Genomic DNA, 23167 nt, shown 5'->3' on the forward strand with positions numbered 1-23167 from the left:
TTTCTATCACAAGTTTAGTAAAGCAAATAATGCAAAAATATACTTTATTTTTGTAATAGCCTTATCCAGTGTCTGGATGAATTTCCTTTTGTTGATAAGATTTTACAAGGAAAATTAGTTGAAAGAAGACAGACTAAATGGCAAATATGACATACAAGAATAAACATTGTTAATTGAACTTGTCACTTGAAAGTGGTAGCCAAATAAATTTACTTATTCTGTAATGCATCATAAGTTGTGTGTGATAATATTGACAAAAGATATTTTCTGTAAGTAGAAGAGAGCTGAAGGCCCATAGTCTACAGTAAAGTGGATGAGATAAACATTAATTTGTTTTGACAAGAAATATTATATTACATCACAGCAGCTCTACAAATGGTATATTGCTGTTTACATTGAGACTGCCTCTCATAATTAAATGGTGATAAATGCATCAATAATAATCAAGTGAAACTAAGGACACATTATCAAATATATATGTCTAAGATTGCAATATCTTAGTCAAATGTCACCTCACTGGGTATAACTCATCAAATACAACTGATAAAATGTCAAAGAACTAAATATCCATAACATAAATATCCCCAAATTTTCCTGACTTAGAAAATATCTCTAGAAGTGTAATACACTCTTGATTTTCTTCTTATGCTTGTTTTTGATTTGCTAATCAAATCATATTTTCCTTTCAATAATGAGCACACTAAATGTACACTTAACACAGGAATCTAGGACAACTTTTTTTCCCAACATTTCCTATAGCCCCATTCCCCCACCCACAACACAAATAAGCAATTCCAAGAGTTGCATTTCACTGTGAGGGAAATGGTCCAGGAAATATACTTTCAAAATCTTCAAGTGTCACTGAAAATTAGAGAAGGGAGTATTTGTAAGTCATTGTAAACAAACAAACAAACAAAATCTTTCTGCTACTCATTGTAATCTGAATAAAGACACAGGCCTAACTAAAAAACTATTCAATTCTGAGTCAACCAGCCTTCTCAGAAGTGAGTAGAAAGAATTGTATCAAGATCACACTTACCCCCATTTAAAGGATATACGGCTAGAAAGCAATGTGAGCCATAAGTCTCATGATGAGTCTTAAACCTGGAATCTCATTCCTATCGCAGGTTGGAAAAGTTGACAGCAACTTCATGAGGAACCCTAGGGTTTCTGCAGCAACTATAATAACAGAAAACTTGGAAGTTCTATGGGATTTCTCCCTTAGCAGTAGCAGTGGACAGACCTCTATTGTAGCATCTGTATAAAACACAGACAAGACAAAAAACACACACGTAAGAAAAGTTTCTGGTTCTATATACCTCCATATTACACTGAATGTTCTACAAAACTCAATCTAAGAGGTAAACTTGCATAAAACATCATCCAGATTAACATAAGAAAAAGGAAAAATTAATTAAAAAGTAAAAGAGAAAAATAAAGCACAGAGATGAACAGTGAAGGTGAACAACGTTTGCAGAACAACGTGAAGCCTGAATAGGTCTTCCTCATTTAAATATTGGAAGTACTGTACAGTAGTTAAGAGTATAATTCTGCAGATAAATTATGTTCAAAATCTGGATCTATCATCAGAGTGAACAGGCAACCTACAGAATGGGAGAAAATTTTTGCTACCTGTCCTTCTGACAAAGGGCTAACATCCAGAATCTACAAGGCACTTAAACAAATTTACAAGAATAAAACAAACAATCCTACCAAAACGTGGGCAAAATATATGAACGGACACTTCTTAAAAGAAGACATTTATGCAGCTGACAAACATATCACAAAAAGCTCGTCATCACTGGTCATTAGAGAAATGCAAATCAAAAGCACAATGAGATACAGTCTCACAACAATTAGAATAGCGATCATTAGAAAGTCAAGAAAAAACAGACGCTGGTGAGGATATGGAGAAGTAGGAATGCTTTTACACTGTTGGTGGGAGTGTAAATTAGTTCAACCATTGTGAAAGACAGTGTGGCAATTCCTCGAGTACCTGGAACCAGAAATACCATTTGACCCAGCACTCCCATTACTGGGTATATACCCAAAGGATTGTAAATCATTCTACTATAAAGACACATGCACACGTATGCTTATTGCAGCACCATTCACAATAGCAGAGACTTAGAACCAAACCAAACGTCCATCAATGATAGATTGGATAAAGAAAATGTGGCACATATACACCATGGGATATTATGCAGCCATTAAAAAAAAAAAAAAAAAAAAAAGCTCATGTCCTTCGCAGGGACATGGATGAAGCTGGAAACCATCGTTCTCAGCAAATTAACACAGGAAGAGAAAACTAAACACCACACATTCTCACTCATAAGTGGGAGCTGAACAATGAGAACACATGGACACAGGGAGGAAACATGGGGCCTGTGAGGGGCTGGGGGACTAGGGGAGGGATAGCATTAGGAGAAATACCTAAGGTAGATGACAGGCTGTTGGGTGCAGCAAACTGCCATGGCACATGTGTACCTGTGTAACAAACCTGCACGTTTTGTACATGTACCCCAGAACCTAAAGTATAATTTTAAAAACCCCATACTGTCCATCCTTTATCTGCAATCGAATTATATTTTGTTCCATTTGTTACCTAGCTCCAACTCCTAAAACGATTGCATTTTGTTCTGTGGAATGCGTGGCCCATCAAAAACAGAATCCCTGTTTCTGCAGCTCCTCTGAAGGTAATCTTCATTACATGGCATCAACAGAAAACACCACTTGAAATAGAGACAGGGGAAAACGTGGCCCCACTTCCTTCATTGGCTATTTTCCTTTTTGTTGTTGTTGTTGGTTCCTTTACGCAATAAAATATTTTGTAAAGGTTATATCTATTAACTCTGTTCAATTCCTCTTCTACTACTTATGAATCCATTTCAGTCTGATTTTCACTGTATCATTCCATTCAAGCTCTTCTTGTCAAAGTGATCAGTGACTCAGTATTACTAATTATAATGTTTGATTATCAGGTCACATCTTACTTAATAAGACATATTTTAAACAATTTATCAGTCCTTTCTTCTTGACATATTTTGTTTTTCAGTTGGTTCTCGAGACACCATACCCTATTTCCTAAACACACATTTTGTTCCTTCTTTAATTTCATTCAGGTTTCTGCTTTTATTCCTGAGTCTTCTTATATTTTCTATAAATGCATACCATCTTGGTAATTTCATCTGGTATCATGGCTTTAAATATCATCTATATGCCTAAACTCCAGAAATCCTAACTTCTGAAATCCAAGTTGATATATACAACTTTTAATTCAACAATACCCCTTAGATGGCCTGGACACCTATAACTCAAAAGGACCAGATCTAAAATTTGCATCGCTTCCAATTCTTCTTACCTTAAGACCTTCCTCAGCAATTGATGGTCACTTCATCATTCTGTCTTCTTAGCATAAAATACTCATAGCCTTCACTGACTCTGTTTTTCTCAAAATATAGATCTAATTCATCTACCATAGATCTAATCCATTAATTAATCATTAATTAATGATATTAGCCATACCATATAAATATATTCAAAGTCCTATCACTTCTCAATATCTACCATGCTATCACGTCAATTCAAGACATTATCTGGATTATTGAATTAGTTGACTAGTATCATTTTGTGAAATAGAAAACAAAGTGATATCAACCTGACATCTACTGTTAACACAGTGGCCAATGTGCTGCTTTAAATAAATAAATCACATCATGTCACTCTTCGGTAAAGCCCCTGTATTGACTCTCAATTTTATTCAGAGTAAATATCATGGTCTTGATAATGACCTAAGTGGTCTCATATTATTCTGGCTCTGTTTCCTCTTGGACTTTATCTCATACTATTCACCTCCTGCCATATATCTTAAATTGTTAGTAGGAAATAGTAACTTACACAATTTGATTGATTACAGTCTCAATGGGGAGAGTGAGGAAATTTGGCAGTAGCAAGCAAAAAAAAAAAAAAAACACAATGGGGAGAGTGAGGAAATTTGGCAGTAGCAAGCAAAAAAAAAAAAAAAACAAAAAAGCTGTCTAATGTACATAGTCTATGACCAAGCAATTCTACCTGTAAATAACCTTCTTCCAAATGGTTGCCATGGCTAACTAAAGAATTCCTGATTAGCTTGATTCCTAGAGATCTCTGGATAACTTACCTAACTCCAGTGATATGTATTAAGCTCATAAATGTTCTCGGATGAGGCTGTGTGTGTTTTTCTGGGAGTTGAGACATATTGAAGAAATCATGTTCATATTTGAGTGAACTCTAAACTGTACCTTGGCATGCATATTATGTATTGTGAAAATGAGATCTATGCATTACTTTTGCCCCAGAAAGTTGGCCTTTGGCATACAGGCCATACATAGAGAATTCACCTAGCTTTATGTCTGAAAAGAAAGCTTGACCTGGAGTTTGGAGCTATGCTTATAATAGTTCAACTGTAGTCATCATTTTCACACTGTTATTCCATAAACTCTATACGTACTGGCTAGATACAAATTCCTGGACATCTGTACCCCTCTTTAAGAACATTGTTTATCTCCCTGCAGTTAATTTTCAATGTGCTTTCTTCCTAAGAGTCTTTAAATAAATAAACATATTTGACTTACACAGACAGTTTCAGGGCCCAGATTTTCTTTTAGTCCTTTTCTAATTTATTTTGGTAATTTTTCTCAGGGAATGAAATGGGATAATGAAGAGAAAGAAGATGATATTGTGGAGACTGGTTTAAATGTATCTGTTAAAAAATGCTAAATTTAGACAAATTATAAGGAAAAAATCTATCAGCAGTTTAGGAAGATGATGATTATAAACAACTAATTGGGTGAAGAAAGTTAAAATAAAAAGAAAGGTAAAGGTTTTATGGTGGCTTTGTATGGTATAATGTATTACTTATTAAATATATCTGACAAGAGATTAATAACTAGAATATGCAAGGAACTCAAACAACACAATAGCATAAAAACAAATAATCCAGTTAAAAGATGGGCAAAAGATCTGAATAGACATTTTTCAAAAGAAAACACACAAGTGGCCAAGAAGTATATGAATACAATCTTCAATATCCCTAATCATCAGGGAAATGCAAATTGAAACCACAATGAGATATCATATCACCACAGTTAGAATGGCTATTATCCAAAAGACTGTAAATGAATACTGGCAAGGATGTGAAAAAAAGGAAAACACTTGTACACTGTTGTTGGGAATGTAAATTAGTACAGCCACTATGGAAAACAGCATGGAGGGTTCTCAAAAAACTAAAAATAGAACGACAATATGATCCAGCAATTCCACTGTTGGGCATGTATCCAAAAGAAAGGAAGTCAGTATATTGAAGAAATATTTGCATTCTCATGTTTATTACAACACTATTCACAACAGCCAAGATATGGAATTAATCTAAGTGCTGATCAACAGATGAGTGGATTTTTAAAATGTGGCATATAGAAATTATTCAGCAATAAAAAAATGAAATCCTGTCATTTGCAATGACGTATAGAACTGAAGGATATTATGTTAAGTAAAATAAGCCAGGCGAAGAAAGACAAATGTCACATGTTCTTAAACATATTTGGGAGCTAAAATAATGATCTCATAGAGGTAGAAAGTAGAATGATGGCTACCAGAAGTTTGGACGGGGGTGGGGGGAAGGATAGAAAAAGATAAGTTGTTTAATGGCCAAAACAATACAGTTGTATAGAAGGAATTAAGTTTTAGCATTCAATAACAAAATAGGGTGATTATACTCAACAGTAATTTATTATATATTTCAAAATAGCTAGCAAATAATGTTCCCAAGACAAATAAATGATAATTGAGGTGATGGATAAACCAATTACCCTGAGTTGATCATTATACATTCTATGCATGTATCAATATAGCAAATTTAATCTGTAAATATGTAAAACTATTAGGTATCAATTGATAAAGTTTCATGGTGAATAATACTTTTTTGATGTACTGTATTGTTTATTAAATGTTAGCTGTTAAATATAATGTTTATACTAAAATATTAGTAACACATTAATAATATATCGAAACTATTTCATTCTCCTTGTGGGCATGAAACAGACTGAGAAAAGTGGTCAGTTCTCATAGATCTTCTGCTTTCCAGTGTTCTCTACAGATATATCCCAAGAGTATAATGAGAAGTGAAGTTCCCCCCAGAAGGCAGAAACAAAACTAGAGAACTAAATGGACTAGATAATTACTCCCAAATCATGGAGAGTCATTTCTCTCCTGGCTCCAATACTTAAGTGATCAAAGACCAGATAGGTTATGTTTTTAATATACAATGAATGGGTTGGAGCTGTTTAACACAAGATCTCAATCTGATATGACATTAAAGACATAGTTTCTTAAATCAGACTAGTTAGTGAGGGAGGTGCACAACCCAATTCTTTTCATTATTGCACTTAAGTTGGGAACTCATCATGTTTAACATTAAGGAAAAAGCTTTCTCAAATATTCCACTACAGAAAAATAGAAAATGCTTTTGGAGGTAGTGTGAGTGTTACAACTGAGGGTATTTTTTGAATCAATAAATGATGATGTTGAGAGATTGTGAGGGCTAAACTCATGCCTTTTATTCAGTCTTTGAAATAATCATTGCAAAAATCCCTGCTTGTGTATTACAGTGACAACATTCTGAATTAAGGATAGTTGTTGTTGTTGTTGGTGGTGGTGGTGGTGGGGTGTGTGTGTGTGTGTGTGTGTTTGATTGTCTATTTGCTGATTTGAGTGTGCCCTGAATAGAACCAAATAACAGATAAATATTGTTCTCACATTATGTTCAAAGAAAAATAAACAAAAATAATTTAAAGGAGTAAGGCAATGGGTTGCTTGTTGTCTTAAACATAGAAGATGGACCAGGATTTAGGAAGGTTATAATGATTATCATTTTTATACATGTGTGCAGTTTGAGCATCCAAATAATGCTATAAAAGAGGTGATTAAATATAGATATGAGGTTTCAGTTGAGATCCTTAACCTCAGAAATAGTTTTGGAATAAATCATTACAGAAATAATAATTCAGGGCCGGGCGCGGTGGCTCAAGCCTGTAATCCCAGCACTTTGGGAGGCCGAGACGGGCGGATCACGAGTTCAGGAGATCGAGACCATCCTGGCTAACACGGTGAAACCCCGTCTCTACTAAAATACAAAAAAAATTAGCCGGGCGAGGTGGCGGGCGCCTGTACTCCCACCTACTCGGGAGGCTGAGGCAGGAGAATGGCGTGAACCCGGGAGGCGGGGCTTGCAGTGAGCTGAGATCCGGCCATTGCACTTCAGCCTGGGCAACAGAGCTAGACTCCGTCTCAAAAAAAAAAAAAAAAAAAAAAAAAGAAAAAAAAAATAATAATTCAGGACGTAGTAGTAAATAAGATCCCTCAAGGAACATGGATTTAAAAAAGAAGATAAGAGGCTGGGTGCAGAGGCTCATGTCTATAATCCCAGCACTTTGGGAGGCCGAGGTGGGCAGATCACTTGAGGTCATGAGTTCAAGACCACCCTGGCTAACATGGTAAAGCCCTGTCTCTACTAAAAATATAAAAAATAAGCTGGGCATGATGGCACACACCTGTAATCCCAGCTTCTTGGGAGGCTGAGGCAGGAGAATCACTTGAACATAGAGGGCAGAAGTTGCAATGAGCCCAGATTGCACCACTGCACTCCAGCCTGGGTAACAGTGTGACTATGTCTCAAAAAGAAAAAAAAAAAAAGAAAAAGAAAACCAACCAAACAAAAAGCCCAACCAAAAAAAGTCCAAGACCAGATGGATTCACAGCCAAATTCTACCAGAGCTGGTAACATTCCTTCTGAAACTATTACAAACAATAGAAAAAGAGAGACTCCTCCCTAACTCATTATGTGAGGTGAGGCCAGCATCATCCTGATTCCCAAACCTGGCATAGACACAACAAAAAAAGAAAATTTCAGGCCAATATCCTTGATGAACATCAATGTGAAAATCCTCAATAAAATATTGGCAAACCAAATCCAGCAGCACATCAAAAACTTATCCACCATGATCAAGTTGGCTTCTTCACTCAGATGCAAGTCTGGTTCAACATATGCAAGTTAATCCATCACATAAACGTAATCCATCACATAAACAGAACCAATGACAAAAACCACATGATTATCTAAATAGATGCAGAAAAGCCCTTCGATAAAATTCAACACCCGTTTATGCTAAAAACCCTCAATACACTAGGTATTAGTTTATCTCAAAATAATAAGAGCTATTTATGACAAACCCACAGCCAATATCATACTGAATGGGCAAAAGCTGGAAGCATTCCCTTTGAAAACCAGCACAAGACTAGGATGCTGTCTCTCACCACTCCTATTTAATATAGTATTGTAAGTTCTGGCTAAAGCAATCAGGCAAGAGAAAGAAATAAAGGATATTCAAATAGGAAGAGAGGAAGTCAAATCACATCTGTTTGCAGGAGAAAGAATTGTATATTTAGAAAACCCCATCATCTTAGCCCAAAAACTCCTTAAGCTGATAAGCAACTACAGTACAAAAATCAGTGTGCAAAAATCACAAGCATTCTTATACAGCAATAATAGACAAACAGAGAGCCAAATAATGAGTGAACTTCCATTCACAATTGCTACAAAGAGAATAAAATACCTAGGAATACAACTTACAAGGTAAGTGAAGGTCCTCTTCAAGGAGAACTACAAACCTCTGCTCAAGGAAATAGGACACAAATGGAAAAACATTCCATGCTCACAGAGAGAAATAATCAATGTCTTGAAAATGGACATTGTGCCCAAAGTAATTTATAGGTTAAATGCTATTCCCATCAAGCTACCATTGACTTTCTTCACTGAACTAGAAAAAATTACTTTAAATTTCATATAGAACCAACAAAGAGCCTGTATAGCCAAGACAATCCTAAGCGAAAAGAACAAAGCTGGAGGGATCATGCTACCTGACTTCGAACTATACTACAAGGCTACAGTAACCAAAACAGCATGGTACTGGTACCAAAACAGATATATAGACCAGTGGAACAGAACAAAGTCCTCAGAAATAGCACCACACATCTACAACCATCTGATCTATGACAAACCTGACAAAAACAAGCAATGGGAAAGGATTCCCTATTTAATAAATGGTGCTGGGAAAACTGGCTAGCCATATGCAGAAAACAGCAGCTGGACCTCTTTTTTACATGTTATACAAAAATTAACTCGAGATGAATTAAAGACCTAAAGATAAAATCTAAAACCATAAGACCCTAGAGGAAACCTAGGCAAAACCATTCTTGACATAGGCATGGACAAAGACTTCATGAATAAATCACCAGAGGCGATTGCAACAAAAGCCAAAATTGACAAGTAGGATCTAATTAAATCAAAGAGCTTCTGCTCAGCAAAAGAAACTATCATCAGAGTGAACAGGCAACCTACAGAATGGGAGAAAATGTTTGCAATCTATCTATCTGACAAAAGTCTAATATCCAGAATCTACAAGGAACTTAAACAAATTTATAAGAATAGAATCAACCTCATCAAAAAGTGGGTGAAAGATATGAACAGACACCTCTCAAAAGAAGACATTTATGCAGCCAATAAATAAAAAAAGTTCATCACTGGTTATTAGAGAAATGCAAATCAAAACCACAATGAGATACCATCTCACACCAGTTAGAATGGTGAACATTGAAAAGTCAGGAAACAACAGATGCTGGTGTGGATGCAGAGAAATAGGAACACTTTACACTGTTGGTGGGATTGTATATCAGTTTAACCATTGTTGAAGACAGTGTGGTGATTCCTCAAGTATCTAGAACTAGAAATACCATTTGATCCAGCAATCCCATTACTGGGTGTATACCCAAAGGATTATAAATCTATACTATAGTACTATAAAGACACATGCTCACGTATGTTTATTGCAGCACTATTCACAATAGCAAAAAGTTGGAACCAACCCAAATGCTCATCAATGATAGACTGGATAAAGAAAATATGGGACATATACACCATGGAATACTATGCAGCCATAAAAAGGATGAGTTCACATCCTTTGCAGGGACATGGATGAAGCTGGAAAGCATCATCCTCAGAAAACTATCACAGGAACAGAAAACCAAACACTGCATGTTCTCACTCATAAGTGGGAGTTGAACAATGAGAATATCATGGACACAGGGAAGGGAATATCACACATGGGTGCCTGTCAGGGAGTGGAGGGCAGGGCGAGGGAGAGCATTAGGGCAAATACCTCATGCATGCGGGGCTTGAAACCTAGATAATGGGCTGATAGGTGCAACAAACAACCATGACACACGTATACCTACGTAACCAACACATGTGCACGTTCAGCACATGTATGCCAGAACTTAAAATAGTTTTTAAAAAGGTGAGAGAGAATCCAAAAACAGAGAAGATAATCAGAAATGTCATTATTTGAGTGATAGCCTGATATTAGAGAAGCCAGCAAAATACTTTGAGAAGTGGACGTCAGAGTGTTCTGTCATAGAAACCAAGGAGATAGAATTTAAAGAAAAAAGGAGAATTGGAGAATTAACAATTTGAAATATCACAGATAGTTAAAGGAAAATGAAACTGTGAGTGATCCATCATATTTAATATCAAAGAGGTCCTGGGTGAAACTGATGAAGGCAATTTTCTTGAAGTGTTGGAGACTGATGCCAGACTATGAAAGGTGGAGAAATTATCAGTAGTTCAAGAACGGAGAAAGTGATTGTAGATTTTTTTAAATATTGCTTTAAAAATAATATATGAAAGTGATTGTAGGCTTTTAATAACAATATTTCCAGAGAGAGGAAAAGTAAGAAAAAAAATAGAAGAAAACATAGATTCAAATAATGCCATCTTTTAACCTTTATTCTTTCACACAGGACAAACTTGAATATAAATATTGATGGAAAGAGCATATGGAGGAGAAGGAAATGATGAGACTTGATATGTATTAAAGTATACTTATTCCTTTAACAAATATCCATATGGGATACTTTATTCAAAAAGGGCATTCATTTGGGTGGACAGAATTAGCACACTGTGCAAGCAGAACATCAAAATACAATTACCAGAATAGGCATAAATGCAGGTTTGGTGGCAGGATATTGAGAGAATTCTCTTCTCTAAGTATTTTATCTGTATATAGTACAGGTGAGGTATTTATGAAGAACAGCAGTTGGATTAACGTTTGGGGAAAGCGAATCTTACAACATATAATTTGGAGTAGGAATGAAAGATATGGAAATCAGGGAAGGATTTTCTGGCATCTTGAGGGCTCACTTTAGTATAATGGGTGAGAATATTAGTGACAACAATGTGGTGGCATGACTATCTCCAATAGTGTTCAGCAGCTTGGATAGGTCCTTGGAAAATTTGGATAGATCTAGGGTTGTGGCTTTGTCAGACAAGTGAGAAAGGAACTCCGTGGGGAAACAATTAGGTGATTTTGGCCAGTGGGTGGTTTAAATGGTGGCCCAGTTCACATAAGGGAATAAATTGGAGACAGAATTTTATTCTGTAGAAAGCAAGCAGAGAAATAAAAGGAATAGAGACCCCGCTACTTAGAGGAAGACAAAGATGAAGATGAAGAACAAACAGGAGGAGATGGATGAGGGAAACAAGAAGAAGTGAAAAACAAGTCAGTTGTGGTGAAAGCAATTGGACAAGAAATATGAAGGGAGAACTGATGTGGAGAGAGTGCACAATGTCTGAATATAACATTTTTCAGGTGGCTCAGAGATTTAGCCATTGGTGAGGGTAACAAAAGTGCTTTTTTTACAGTTTCCTGTAGGAAAGAACAGTTTCCTGCAAATGAGACAGTAACAAACTGCCATTCTAAAGTGTTGTGTTCCCCTAGACTATTTATGTGTCTCAGGGAAGATAAAGGCAAGCCAGAAAACTGGTGAAACCAAAAGTTAGAAGTGCGGTGGCTAATGTCTGGAACTGGGAGCCAGACAACTGCTTAGGATGGGATTAGAATGTTCTTTGAAAGCATCAGAAGACTCCTGGCCTAGACTAAGCAAAAGGAGAATTATAAGGACATAGAAATGTCTTCTCTAATGAGAAATCAAAGCTATAGTGAGAGACTCAAAAACGACCAGGCACTAGAAATGATCATGTCATTTGGAATTGGCCTCCATACCTTTCATACCCTCCTCTTTGTGTGTCTTCTCTAATTCTCTCCGTGAAGGCTGTGTTTCTCTAATATTTTCATCTAGAAAGAGTTGACAACTTAATATCACATATAATCAATAAATTAGTCCTAAATAAAGGGGAGCACTGTGTGACATAGAAATCTTTCTTTAAAAGAAGTCTGAAAAATTTTGAATTCAAAGCCAAGTTTGAAATAAAATTGTTTTTAATTTCCAGTGGGAAGAGTAAGAAGAGTTGAAACAAAGGGATCAGTATGCTACTAAGACTGTGGGGGCCCTGGGAGCATTTGTGATATCGTGTGAGGTATCATGAAATGAGAACACTACAAACATATTGAATGTGGAAGAAATACACCTTAGAGAAGGATATATGTGCAAATTCCACCAGATGGCAAAGGGCTATTTCAAGGAAACTTATCTGTAGTTGGCCTCAGATTCAAGCAGGAAATAGGTCACTTCTCTAAGAATTCTGAGCAAAAGCTCCACTAGCCTCATAGACATGTATACACTTCCTGTATTATACAGCCAATTCAAACTAATAGTTAAAATAGTTACGGATTGTTATCTTACTAGGCACCTGCATGAAGCAAAAACCCATTCTCCTTAGAGAAACAGATTTTAGTACTCTTAGAATTCCTACAGATAAAGTGCAACTTAACATGGAGTCAGGATAAAACGTACAAGCAAAAGTAATGCCCCATGAGGAAGGGTCACCAGTAACTCCCACAAATAGCAGATGCAGATTTACAATGACTTCATATATTAAAATTTTCAGACATATGATGCAGTGATTTTTTTAAATAGAAGAAACTGTAAACAGAAACAGCAAATGACTAGCTTTCCAAGATGGCTAACATGATTGAAAAAAGAACAATTTCTAGAAACAGTAAATGCAATCACCAAAGTTAAAAACCCACAAAATAGGTTAACACAGAATACACATAATTATGGGGCAAAACTTGTGAACTGAATAATAAATCTGAAGAAATTACTGCTAAGCCAATTCAGAGAGACAATGAAATTTAAAAATATGTGAAAGACATGTTAATACTTATGAGAGGCAAAATGAGAGCATCTAATTTGTCCTGCAAAAATATTTAAAAGGAGAGCAAAGATGGAGGACTCACCCAACCTAATTTCAAAACTTATTATAAAAACACAGTAAATAAGATAGTTTGATAATCACAAAAACACTGATATTGAAATCAATGAAAAATAATAAAAGTAAGAAAAAGACTAATACACATTTGGACCATTTATTTTCAAACATGTTGTAAACATTGTTCTGTGAAGAATGGTCTGTACAACAAATTGAGCCAGATAATTGTATTGAAAAAAATAAGAGAACTTCATATGTCATGTAATATAAAAAAATGAAATAAAAATGTAAATGAATAAAAATAGAGTTAAACTTAAATCCTAAAACTCTAAATCTTCTTGCAGAATAAATTGTTGTTACCTTGGGTTAGGCCAAAAACAAATCACTAAAGAAAAAAATTATAAATCACACTTTGTCAAAATTAACAACTTCAGTTTTTCAACTTCAGTTTTTCAATCTAAGTGTTTCACTTAACAGATTGAAAAGACAAGATACAGAGCAGGAGAAAATATTTACAAATCATGTATCTGATAAAAGACTGGTATATGAAATATATAAAGAGCCCTCTAAAGTCAATAATAAGAAAACACAAAACATAATAAAAAGAATAGGGGAAAAGATCTGAAGAGACACTCCAACAAATAAGATATATAGATTATAAATACATGAAAATGCATAAATTAAGACCACAAAAAGATACCACTATATGCTTCAAAAATGGCAAAAAAAAAAAAAAAAAAAAAAAAAGCAAACTGATAATACTAATTGTTGGAAAGGATCTGGAGCAATAGGAAATTTCACACATTGCTAATTAGATTGCAAAATTGTGCAGCTATTTTATTAGCAGTTTGGCCTTTTCTTTGAAAGTTAAGCATACATTTACTATATGACTAAAAAATATGACTTCTATGTATTTACCCAAGTGAAAACAAAACATACTAGCACAAATCCTGATGTGAATATTTTAATCAAAAAGTATAGGTAATGTCCTTCGATTGGTGAATGGATAAACAAATAGTGATATATTTACATAGTGGGATATTGTTCAGTAATAATAATAAAAAAGTACTGAATACTGTTACATGACAACATGGATGACCCTTGAATGCATTATGCTAAGTCAAAGTATTAATTGCCAGACTCAAAAGGCTGCATACTTTAGATTACATGACATTCATTAAAGGCAAAAATGAAGATTGGTGACTGCCAGTGGCTGGAGGTTTGGGAAAGTTAAACTATGAATAGGCACAGAATTGAGGAGGGTTAATAGAGCTATTTTATACTTTGATTAAGGTGATGGTTACACAAGTGTGGGCATTTGTTAAATTCACAGAACTCTTCACTAAAATGGCTGAATTTTACTATATTTAAATGATATCTTAATAAAATGAATGAAAAACAATTGATAATTTTTATAGTATTTAGATTTAAGTACACTACAATGTCATGGTTTTTCAACCATTTGACCTATAAAAATGGCAATTTTATATGGTTAAACCTAAAACACTTTAAAAATTGTAATGCAGTTAGATCATACTTTAGAAGAAATTGTAGTCCATAATGGACTCTTTAATAAAAGAAAGACTAAAACTTAGATAATTAAACTTCTTATTTAATAAATTAGGCTAAAATATGAATAAATCACTGAGTGCCAATATGGATAAATTTGATATCTTAAAATAACTGCTCAACTAAACACACATTTAAAATATGAAATAATAGCCTGTATTCTATGGGGACTTTGTGGGAGAAAATGTATGTGTCATGTGAAATTCATAATATATTATTTTCTTAAATATATAAATAAATTCTGCAAATCATGAGAGAAATTTAAACAAGTGGAAAACGGTATACAATTGCAAACTGACAGTTTATAGAGGTAGAAGCATGAATGGGCAATAAAACATGAAATACTTTTCTCGATATGAAATAAGTAAGTGCAACTGAAAACTACAGGAATTGTCCTTCTGGATATGACAGAATGTCTTGCAGAAGATCAACGCTTCTGTCACAAACAGAATTTTAAAAATCCTTTGAAGTCACAGAAGAGCTGCTGAGGCGGTCAGGGCTTGATGAGAAAGGAGCCCTGAGAAAATGCAAATGTGTGTGTGTGTGCGCGCGCGCGCACTTGCTTGTGAATGTGGGTGTGGTGTGTGAAGCATGACATATTGCCATCACTTTTGCCCTTGGATCATTTGATGATTTTAATTATGGTAAGACATCAGACTGAGAAGTCAGGCAAAAGGCAGTGGAGCTTTTTGCAATCTATGTGAATAGAGACACAAAAATTAGAGTTTGAGTCTATGAAAGCAGCTAAGAGATTTGGGTCCAAGAACCCAGGGAGAAGGGAAGTGTGAAGATATTGAAAGTCTCAAATGGCTCAGAGTGTCTTTTTTTTTTTTTTTCAGTTGTGCAGCGTAAGCTTAGGTGCTAACATGAATCACCAACTATTTAAAAAAAAAAACTTACAAGAACAGAATAATTTTCAAAACAAAATACTGAAAATTATAAAACAATAATCTAGAGAACAAGCTGTAAATATAAGTTATCTCCGTAGGTCACATTATACTGGGGTTAAAGAGTTGATCATATATTTAATGTGTCCTTAAGATAAAAGTTATTTAAACAATTTTATTAACTAAGCTATAAACAATGAACTATTAAAAAATTATATTTTGCTAAAGCTAAATATTTTAGTAAGTGCAAGTCATTACTACTTTAGTTAAAAAAAAAAAAAAGGTTTTTTATGGATTTCAACTTACCCTAAAATAGAAGAAACACTAACAAAGTCTATTTGGCAGGCATTTCTTTTTACTGAGACAGAGATAAAAACTAACATGAATAAATGGTCTATGATGTTCCAGACACTGCTTGACAAATATTAAAGCTATCATTACTACAATATTTGGATGAGGGACTTGGCATTACCATCACAATTATCAACAAATCCGTTTTCTTTTCATTTGAGCATAAAATTCAACCATGTGTCCTAGCCCTTTTGCATCTAGCTGGTGCCAAATGAATAGGAACTCCTCCCCCCGCCCCCGGCCCCGCCCCACAATTTAAGGTAAGAGATCTAGGTCAATTGTATTTCTGAGCAATGGAGGGCAGATATGCCTGTCTTCTTTATCCTCTCTCTTTTTGCCCTTCTTCATTCTTGATAATGCTAGGAAAACCTTAAAGCCACATATAAATGTCCAATGGAAGCTGGCTCTCTGAATGAGTACAAAGGCATAATGTTCCCACCTTCTGCATAGCTCCATATAGCTCCATAGCTACTTTTCTTCCTCCTTTCTTCTCTCTCTCCTTTCTCTCTCTCTCTCTCTCTCTCTCTCTCTCTCTCACACACACACACACACACACACACACACACACACACACACACACACACAGAATCAACCTTCAATGGATGCTTATGGAAATAAGAGATAAATTTTATTTCTAAATAAAAGTCACTGAATCTTTGGGCTTTATCTAGCAGCTGGGATTGTTTACCTTAACGATTAGAAGGAAAATAAAGTTTTGAGAAGCTAGGTTACCAGAAACTTTAGTTATCTTAATCACTGGGTTATTGGATTATATTCTTTGTGGTCTGCTAAGTAATTATTATCTATAGAACAGATGACTTCTTATTGAGAAATGCTTGTAGAGAAGAATCCTTGATAATATTTCTTGTTATATAAAAAGCTCATTAATCAATGCTTCATTTTCATGTGTAAATTCCACTAACAACGAGGAAAGGGGCAATTATTAAAGTGTTAGAAATTATTAAAGGTCTATTCATAAAGTATTTTCAAAATGTCACTTAGATAAATCCTGTACCTAATGAATAAAGCACAAATACCTTTTTTCATCTAAATGTGATTGACCTTTACAATGGCAACAGAAATTCTGAGACAAGTATTATAAGGCTAATTTTAAGTAACTATAAGATTATACAACATTTGCATAAAATGATATTTTTGTATTAGGCTCACATGTACGACCTCATTAATTTTGCATTTCAGGTCATTGATGCATTATTTTGTATATTTTAAAAATATTACTTGTTTAATGAACTGTAAAGTGATGAATCTTTGCTAAACCTAGACCTGGAAGATAAGAAAATTAATTTCATTTTCTTCTTCTATATTATGCATTTAAGGCTGCCCAATGTCACCCAAAACTCTACCGTACAAATGAAAACTCAGGAGGTCACATATATGTTCAATAAAAGCCCTGTTGACATATGCTTTTGCAGAATTTTTCATAACTATAAAAGAGACTTTTTTTTGAAATTGTGAAAGATTTGTAGTATTTTTATTTCGCTTTATGTTTCCTTATAAAGTTGATTGGAAAACAGTTTTTCTATAGATGATTTTCTGCAGGTTACTCTCTCTCTAACCAAGTTGCTGGGAAAATTCAGAGAGCTTGCATTTAATTCCCAAGGCAAGCTTTATGCTATGATTTCTAGGTTTAACAAGGTTAGACTGGAAAGAACAGACATAGCCCTTAAGGAAATCTAAAACTGTTTCTCATTTAAATGTCCATAAATTAACATAATTATTTAGAGAGAAGGAAAGTGATATACATTTTTCCTAGCAGAATATTAAATCGTTGTTTGGATAATTGTAGTCCTTGAGAGTAAGATACTTGAAGCTGAAGCACAAAGTTCTATGAATAAGAGATACCAGTTGGAGACTACTTTCAAGCTTGTTCCCTCATAATGACAAGTTGACTTCATGAAACTCGAAGAATTACCCCCTTGGGGTAAGGGGTTGCGTAACCAGAAATTGAAAAACAAGTGTAATAGTTCCTTCTCTCCGTTTTTTAAATTATTAAATATTTACAAGGATGCTTATAACAGATATATTCCACAGTACTAATTGGTAAAAATCTTGTCACCTGTCCAATCTTAATCACCAGCAGTGAGAGTAGGATTAATATTACATGACTGACTTAGGTTAATAAATGTTTATCCCTGAGGTTTGGAAGTTGCCAATCTCTCTTGAAGTTTACAGATTCCTAAAGCCAAATACAAGTGTGATCCATTAAGGAATACAAGGAACGATTGTAATGCAGCAGGCAACATTGCCCACCACAATATGCAACTGATATTGTCTGAAAAGGTAATCTGGCATTTTTGAAGGATACCACGATTTTGTCTATTATCGTTTCTTTGTTAGTTTAGGTTTTCTTTATTTTTTTAAAGAGCAATTAAGTATTCAAAAGAGGCTTCTGATTGGGTTATAGTTGATATTATCTGAATAAAGCCTTTGATTTCTCACTGAATTGTTATAGGAGTAGCCTAATTCAGACTAATTAATTAGACGTGGCTTCCTCCCCCTGCATTTTACTCATCAACAAATAGAATCATTCTTTAAAATTTTTACTAGTAATGTTAGGGAGAAATGTATACGGTGAATATTCTAAATATGTCTTCAATTGACCTAATGATAGTTTTGCATCCAGAAAAATGGTAATCTCATTAGAGAGTGCCCTAGGCTTGGTTCAGTCACTAAACACTGGCAATCAATAGAATTGTTGTAGCAGAGATTGCTAGTTGTAGTTTCAATACTCATTCTCTCTTCTTTTCTTAGAAGCAAAAATGAAAGAAAAAAGAAACAGGAATAAAAGAAAGGAAGAACGAAGAGAACAATACGAAAGCTCAGTTAAAGTCTACATATCCCTGCCTAAATTGCCGCTAACTATTCACAAGTGCCCATATAAACAGGTTCTGGCTCATGATACAAGCAAAATGATTTGGGGGAATAACACAGAACCCCTCAAATAGGGACAAAAAGGCTTTGGAATGATTTTTTTAAAGCTTTTATTTTATCACTCTTACCAAACACATATCAGAAAGCACATCAACAGTGCATCTTATGGTAAGTCAGTATACAACAAAGCGGAATAAGGCAATTGTGTTTACAGAAAAAGTCTTCAGCAAAAATTATGCAACACAATCAACTGAAACGCATTGTTCATACTTTTTAATGAGAATTTTGAAGGCTGAAGTGGAGAAGGGTTCCATGTGAACAGCAGTTGAACATAGGTCAGTCAGTCTTGAGAGAAGGGCGAGTGCAATTCCGATGGAATGACTTTTTAAACAAGTCTTTATTCTGCTTTTTGGTATCCATTGTATATGTGATGGTTGGAACTGTGTCTGCTGTCTTAGACCGTAGGGGTTTGTGAAGATAAATGACAAAGACGTGGAGCATAAAGATAAATTGGACACATCTGCAATGACACAGATGAACCTGGAGGCCATTAGATTAAATGAAATAAGCCAGGCACAGAAAGACAAACACCATACAGTCTCATTCACATTTGGGATCTAAACAAAATGTTAATTTCACAGAACTAGAGAGCGGAATGGTGATTACTAGGGGCTGGGGCAGCTAGGACTGTGGGGGAGTTGGGGAGATGTTAGTTAAAGAGTATGAAATTTCAGTTAAATACAAGGAATACATTCAAGAGATCTATTGTACCAGATGGTGGCTATAGTTAATAACAATATATTGTATCCTTGAAAAATACTAGAAGAATAAAGGAGTATTCTCACCACAAAAATGATAACTAAGGAAGGTTATGCACATATTCATTGGCTAAATTTAGTCATCCCACAATGTAAATATACTTCCAAACATCACATTGCACATGATAAACACATATAATTTTACCTGTCAATTAAAAGTTTTAAAACAGTACAAGAGATAAGTGGAACCCATTAACAGTGGACCCTACATGAGCCCCAGCCTGCCCATATGAACACAGTTGTTTTTTTTTTTATGTAGACACATAAGCAGATATCTTTTTAGTTATTTCTTGTCTCTAGTCATAATAGATAAATGCACTTCTTAGCTGTGTTTCCTGAATCCATAGGAATATACCAAGGAACAGATAATTATTGTATTAATAATAGCAATAATGACAAAAATAAACATTGCTGTGAATCACTTTACCAAGAAATACAATTAATAATCCTTCATTTTACAAGTTCATTGGAGGGAAATTAAACCCTATAGGCCACTTATAACTGGCATTTGAAATGACTTTGGAACTTGGATATTTATGATGTTTTTAATTATTTGTTTTGAACTACTCCAAGTTCTAAAGTATTTTCAAATGCCAGTTACATGTGGCCTGCAGGGATTTATTTCCCTGCCATGAACATGTAAAATGAAAGATTATTAATTGTGTGTTTTGGTAAAGCAACCCAAAAATGTTTACTTTTGTAAGTAATGTGGAATAAAATGTAATGTAATCTGGAATATGAAAAATTAAAATCTGATATATAAGTCGATAATTATTCTCACAGTTCTTCAAAAAGTTTAAGATCTAATTGCTCTAAAATTCTCTATAAATAATTTAATGTTATTTTAACACCTCATATTCACTTAATGTTTTATTATTTAATTGTTAGATTTATTTGTATAATCTTTCTAATTAACTATTAAAGAAGAGGCCTAATATTTCATATGTTTTAGTGATCCTCACAACTTACTGTAATGCTACGTATATCTTTTCAACAATATGATAGCTCTATTTCTTGTCATTAGAAGTTTACATTGATAATAATAGCCTAAGTTCCCCATTATGGACCATTTGTATATGTTGAAAGTTTGGCTCTTATGCATGATGTGAAAAAGGAGAATTTCATTCATAAATATTTGATCTTTTTTTTGCTTATTTCTTTAGAATAGGTTTTTAAGAGAATAATTGTATCAAGATACATAGATTATTTTAATATTATTAATACATAGTGTCAAATTGTTTTCCAGACATTTGCATCATTTAAAACATAGTTACAATAATCAGAAACAGCAGCATAGACTTTAAAAATTGAACTAAAGATAGACCAATGCCAGAATTTCAATCAGGACAATGGATAAGGGAGTAATACATACATGAGACAGATAGAAATAGTATTGTAAAGGTTTTGAAAACCAGGTAAATCCTAGAACCACAACCCATGGGAGGCTGATGAGAACTTACTTTCTAATACCAATCTGGTTGATTACCTGATAAAGGAAAAATATCATTGTTCTTTAGATGATTCAAACATGACCTAGAGTCTAGTTATACAAAATTAAAACTATTCAGGATATTACTTAAAATTACATATGTATAAATAGGAAAATCCCAACTTGCATCAGAAAAAAATAATTAACAGAAACATATACCAATATTATCTAGATGTGAGAATTATCTGGCAAAGGTTTTAAGTCAGTTCTAAAAATGCACCAGCATGCACAATCACAAACATTCTTGGGTAAATGAATAAATAAAATACTTAGCAAAGAAATAGAAGATACAAATAGCATTTCTCAAAATAAAATAGGAAAATTCTTAATAGCTGAATAACTGAATAGCAGAATTGAGATTTAAAAACAAAGGTAGTGAATTTGAAGATAAATAAAGAGAAATTATGAAACCTGAAAAACAGGAAACAGATAGAGCACAATTTTGTACCTGTGGGACTTTAACAAAATATCTAACATTCATGACACTAGAATTCCAAAAGGAGAGGAAAAAAGACTGCAATGTCAAACAAACAAAAAAAAAGTTTTGAAGAATTGTGTGTAAACTTCCCAATTTTGTGAAAGACATAAACCTACAGATTCAAGAACCTAACAACCTCAAACAAAATACATTCAAAGAAATCTGTGCTCTGGCACATGATAATAAAACTGGTGAAACATTTCCAATATGGCATTTAAAAGCAGCCAGAGGGAAATGATGCATCAACTATAGGGAAAAAATATTTGAAGGACAGTTGATTTCTCATCAGAAATGTCAGAGAATAGAAGGAAGTGGCAAAATATGTTTAAAGTGCTTGATATGGTTTGGCTCTGTCTCCACCCAAATCTCATCTTGAATTGTAGCTTCCATAATTCCCACATGTTGTGGATGGGACCTGGTGGGAGATAGCTGAATTATGGGGGCTGTTTCAACCATACTGTTCTCTTGGTAGTGAATAAGTTCTTATGAGATATGATGGTTTTATAAGGGGAAACCCCTTTCACTTGGTTCTCATCGTTTCTTGTCTGTTGCCATGTAAGACCCGCCTTTCAGCTTCTGCCATGTTTGTGAGGCCTCCCCAGCCACGTGGAACAGTGAGTCCAGTAAATCTCTTTTTCTTTATAAATTAGCCAGTCTCAGGTATGTCTTTATCAGCAGCATGAAAACGCCCTAATACAATTCTTAAAGACAAACTATCAACCCAGAAATTATAGACATTGTTAGAATGGAATAACAGAACAAAACAATCATAGCTGTCTATAGGAAACTCACTTTGAATATATTAATACATAGCTTAAAAGAAAGTTATCAAATTACTAATCTAAACTTTTTCTGATCCCCAACCAAATATATTATAAGAAAAGGATACTAGAGATTAATATCCATTATAATAAACACAGAGGCAAAATTTTTAACAAAATATTAACAAATCAACCTAATAATATATAAATGTATATTATAATAGCACCAGCCTGTTTATCTAAGAATGCAAACATGATCATTTCAATAGGTGCAGAAAAGGCACTTGACAATATTCAACCAACCTGATAAGAAAAAAAATCATAATAAATTTAAAAATAAAGGGATAAAAATCATAATAGATTTAAAAATAAAAATCATAATAAATTTAAGATAAATCGTAATAAATTCAAAAACAGACTGTTTCCAGTCTATCTCCTGATTGTGGTGGTGGTGACTCTTACTGTTTTTCAGTGCTCCAGAACTACATCAATAAAAAATATTCATTTTACTATATATCTCAATTAAAAATATAAAAAAGCTATAAAACTACATATACATATATACATAAAATATTATGCTTTAACTTTAAAGTTATAAATAACAATTCTTAGAATTAACATTGTATGTTTCCCATGTCCTATTTAAACTTAAATGTGTAAT

The sequence above is a fragment of the Macaca fascicularis genome, chromosome 4, assembly GCF_037993035.2.
Source record: "Macaca fascicularis isolate 582-1 chromosome 4, T2T-MFA8v1.1".
In the NCBI taxonomy this organism is placed as follows: domain Eukaryota; kingdom Metazoa; phylum Chordata; class Mammalia; order Primates; family Cercopithecidae; genus Macaca; species Macaca fascicularis.